Consider the following 4,928-nt stretch of genomic DNA (forward strand, 5'->3'; position numbering starts at 1 on the left):
ATTTTATAATCTTTGATGCTCAAATGTATAGCACTCACACCTGTATGCAAGGATGGCGATGCGAAGGAAGCAGCAGTTTAGGCTCCGTTTCCTTCGGTCCAGGGGTTCGCCACCGCTGTAAAGGCGCTGCCTAACATGAGATTCGTTCCCTCAATGTCACTGTGTGACAGGATGTTTCTCTCATGCGGGCTTTACTGCAAAGTAATATATGGGAAAGTATACATCCAGCACACATAAAACCCTTAACCATTGCCAGTGGAATGCAAATGTCATCATGGCACATTTAGGGGAGCTTTAGGGGAGGAGTCAAGAGCTTCGTATTGGGTCAATACGAGTTAATACTTTTTCTTGTACACCCGAAAGGACAAACTAATTGCCTCTAAACACTTCAACATTTTGTGAGACGAATGATGACGGCTTCGTGATGACGAATGGTAAATATAACAAGCAGGAAGTGGGATAAGGGAGGGGGTGGCAAATTGTGATCACTTTCGCGGGCGCTTTGATGTTCTCAGTGGCCGCGCGGCACACTGAGAACATCAAAGCGCCCGCGAAAGTGATCAGGCAGGCTGCCAAATGGTGCGCGCGCCCGACGCACCTGCACTGTATTTGGAGGCCTGAAAAGCACTAGTTTGCACTTCTAAATCCCCCATTTACTAAAGCTCTCGCCAGAGCAGTGCTAAAGCTCTGGCTCAGGCGAGACCTAAAAACGTGCAGTTGCGTTTCAAATGTCCGATCCTGCAGCAGCACGCTTCCAAAGCCCCTACATGACAGTAACCCGATTCAAGGCCCCATTCTCCCGATTTTTTTTCTTTTAAATCTCCCACTTGGCTCTTCTGAAATGTTGGCAAGTATGATTACTTTAAATCTTTCGTTACATAGATTTCCACCTCTTTCAAGAATTCACTTCGAATGATCAGTTCGGTGCTCCGACTCGAAATCCAAGGTCATGTTCATACGTTTATAAGATGACTAAATAAATGGGTAGAAACATCGGTAGGCAGTTTTCGCTTTATAGCGGGCAGATCAATGCACTCTGAAAACTGTATTTTCTAATTTAATGTGTTAATTCTAAACTGAAAAGTACCCACTTACAACGTGCAGTCGATAGTGGTTGAAGACGTAAATTGTGGTAGTGTGATGTGACTTCATCAGGGCTTACACCTCGGAAAGTTGGTTTTGAGGTATAATGGAAGTCACTGGATATAAAGATCATCCAGGAAAATAATACCGCGTAAATCCTCAACTAAAAAGTGGAATTCTTATTGAAGAGCTGAATTGTAGAACACAATAATCCTCAAAGTACGGTATATTTCTTCCGATTGGATTGGTTAACTAAAACCACCGTATCATTAAATCAGAAGATGAAAGTGTGATGGTGATGCAGGAAGAAGGCACGGGCACGGACTACGATGGCTGTTTGCTTCACCCCTGACCGAAAGGATCCTCTTACACTTTCATCTTCTGATTTAATGATACAGTGGTTTTAGTTAACTAATCCAATCGGAAGAAATGTGGTGGATGTGGTGGTGGTGGGCGTGGTGGACGTGCTGGTGGTGGTGGACGTGGTGGTGGAGGACATGGTGGTGATGGACGTGGTGGTGGACATTGTGGTGGAGGACGTGGTGGTAGAGGATATGGTGGTGGATGTGGTGGTGGACGTGGTGGTGGTGGACGTGCTAGTGGCGAACATGGTAGTGGAGGTGGTGGTGGACGTGGTGGTGGTGGACATGGTGGTGGTGGACGTGGTGGTGGTGGAAGTGGTGGTTGTGGACGTGGTGGTGGTGGACGTGGTGGTGGTGGTGGTGGACGTGGTGGTGGAGGACATGGTCGTGGTGGACGACGTGGTGGTGTTGGACGTGGTGGTGATGGACGTGTTGGTGGTGGATGCGGTTGTGGATGTGGTGGTCAATGTTGCTGTGGACATGGTGGTGGACGTGGTGGTGGACGTGGTGGATGAGGTGGTGGTGGACATGGTGGTGGTAGACGTGGTGGTGGTGGGCGTGGTAGTGGTGGACAAGGTGGTGGTGGACGTGGTGGTGGACTTGGTGGTGGTGGATGTGTTTGTGGACGTGGTGGTGGATGTGGCTGTGGACATGGTGGATGTGGTGGTGGTGGACATGGTGGTGGTGGTGGACGTGGTGGTGGTGGACGTGGAGGTGGTGGTGGTGGACATGGTGGTGGTGGTGGACATGGCGGTGGTAGACGTGGTGGTGGTGGATGTGGTGGATGTGTGGTGGTGGATGTTGTTGTGGATGTGGTGGTGGTGGTGGCTGTGGACTTGGTGGATGTGGCTGTGGACATGGTGGACGTGGTGTGGTGGACATGGTGATGGTGATGGGTGTGGTGGTGGATGTGGTAGTGGACATAGTGGTGTACGTGATGGTGGACGTGGTGGTGGTGGAAGTAGTGGTAGTGGTGGTGGTAGTGGTGGTGGTGGTTGTGGACGTGGGGGTGGAAGTGGTGGTGGAGGATGTGGTGGTGGAGGACGTGGTGGTGGAACTGGTGATGGTGGACATGATGGTGGTGGTCGATGTGGTGGTGGACGACGTGCTGGTGGTGGTGGTGGATGTGGTGGTGGACGTGGTGATCGTGGATGACTTGGACGTGGTGGACATGGTCATGGTGGACATGATGGTGGATGACGTGGTGGTGGACGTGGTGGTGGTGGATGTGGTGGTGGATGTGGTGGTGGAGGATGTGGTGGAGATGGAGGATGTGGTGGTGGTGGACGTTGTGGTGGTGGTGTTGGAAGTGGTGGTGGATGTGGTGGACGATGTGGTGGACGACGTGGTGGTGGAGGACTTGGTGGTGGTGGATGTGGACATGGTGCTGGATATGGCTGTGGGCATGGTGGATGTGGTGGTGGACGTGGTGGTGGTGGATGTGGTGGTGGACGGGGTGGTAGACATGGTGGTGGATGTGGTGGTGGTGGACGTGGTGGTGATAGACATGGTTGTGGTGGTGGTGGACATGGAGGTGGTGATGGCCGACGTGGTGGACGTGGTGGTGGTGGACGTGGTGGTGATAGACATGGTGGACGTGGTATTGGCGGCGGACATGGCAGTGGTGGCGGATGTGGTAGTGGCGGCAGACGTGGTGGTGGATGTGGTGCTGGTGGATGTGGTACTGGTGGTGGACATGGTGGTGGATGTGGTGGACGTTGTGGTGGTGGACATGGTGGTAGTGGTGGACGTGGTGGTGGTGGACGTGGTTGTGGTGGATGTGGTGGTGGTGGTCATGGTGGTGGATGTGCTGGTGGTGGTGGATGTGGTGGTGGATGTGGCTGTGGTGGTGGAGGACGTGGTGGTGGTGGAGGATGTGGTGGTGGTGGATGTGGTGGTGAATGTGGCTGTGGACATGGTGGTGGATGAGACAGTGGAGGTGGTGGTGGTGGTGGCTGTGGTGGTGGCTGTGGTGGTGGTGGAGGACGTGCTGGTGGTGGAGGACGTGCTGGTGGTGGAGGACGTGCTGGTGGTGGATGTGGTGGTGGACGTGGTGGTGCATGTGCTGGACATTGTGGTGGTGGTGGACGTGGTGGTGGACGTGCTGGTGGAGGACGTGGTGGTGGTGGAAGACGTGGTGATGGAGGACGTGGTGGTGGAGGACGTGGTGGTGGTGGACATGGTGGTGGTGGATGTGCTAGTGGCGGACATGGTAGTGGAGGTGGTGGTGGACGTGGTGGTGGTGGACATGGTGGTGGTGGATGTGGTGGTGGTTGTGGACATGGTGGTGTTGGTGGACATGGTGGATGTGGTTGTGGACGTGGTGGTCGATGTTGCTGTGGACATGGTGTTGGACGTGGTGGTGGTGTACATGGTGGTGGACGTGGTGGTGGTGGATGAGGTGGCGGAGGAAGTGGTGGTGGTGGATGTGGTTGTGGATGTGGTGGTTGTGGCTGTGGACATGGTGGATGTGGTGGTGGACGTGGTGGTGGTGTTGGATGTGGAGGTGGACGTGGTGTTGGTGGACGTGGTGTTGGTGGACATGGTGGTGGTGGACGTGGTGGTGGTGGACATGGTGGTGGATGTGGTGGTGGCGGATGTGGTAGTGGCGGACATGGTAGTGGCGGACATGGTAGTGGAGGTGGTGGTAGTGGAGGTGGAGGACGTGGTGGTGGTGGACGTGGTGGTAGAGGACATAGTGGTGGAGGACGTGGTTGTGATGGACGTGGTGGTGATGGACGTGGTGGTGGTGGACGTGGTGGTGGTGGACGTGGTGGTGGTGGACGTGGTGGTGGTGGACGTGGTGGTGGTAGACATGGTAGTAGCAGACATGGTAGTGGAGGACGTGGTGGTGGTTGTGGATGTGGTGGTGGACGTGGTGATGGTGGACGTGGTAGTGGTGGACATGGTGGTGGGGGACGTGGTGGTGGAGGACGTGTTGGTGGTGGATGTGGTGGTGGTGGACATGGTGGTGGACATGGTCGTGGTGGTGGACATGGTGGTGGACGACGTGGTGGTGGTGGACCTGTTGGTGGTAGACGTGGTTGTGGTGGATGTGGTTGTGGAGGATGTGGTTGTGGACGTGGTGGGGGATGTGGCTGTGGACATGGACATGGTGGTGGTGGATGTGGTGGTGGTGGAGGACGTGGTGGTGGTGGATGTGGTGGTGGATGTGGTGGTGGATGTGGTGGTGGTGGATGTGGTGGTGGTGGATGTGCTAGTGGCGAACATGGTAGTGGAGGTGGTGGTGGACGTGGTGGTGGTGGACGTGGTGGTTGTGGACGTGGTTGTGGACGTGGTGGTGGTGGATGAGGTGGTGGAGGACGTGGTGGTGGTGGACGTGGTGGTGGTGGATGTGGTGGACGTGGTGGTGGTGTTGGATATGGTGGTGGTGGACATGGTGGTGGACATGGAGTTGGTGGACGTGGTGTTGGTGGACGTGGTGTTGGTGGACTTGGTGGACGTGGTTGTGGATGTGGTAGT

The sequence above is a fragment of the Triturus cristatus genome, chromosome 1_1 (genome assembly GCF_964204655.1).
Source record: "Triturus cristatus chromosome 1_1, aTriCri1.1, whole genome shotgun sequence".
NCBI lineage: Eukaryota > Metazoa > Chordata > Amphibia > Caudata > Salamandridae > Triturus > Triturus cristatus.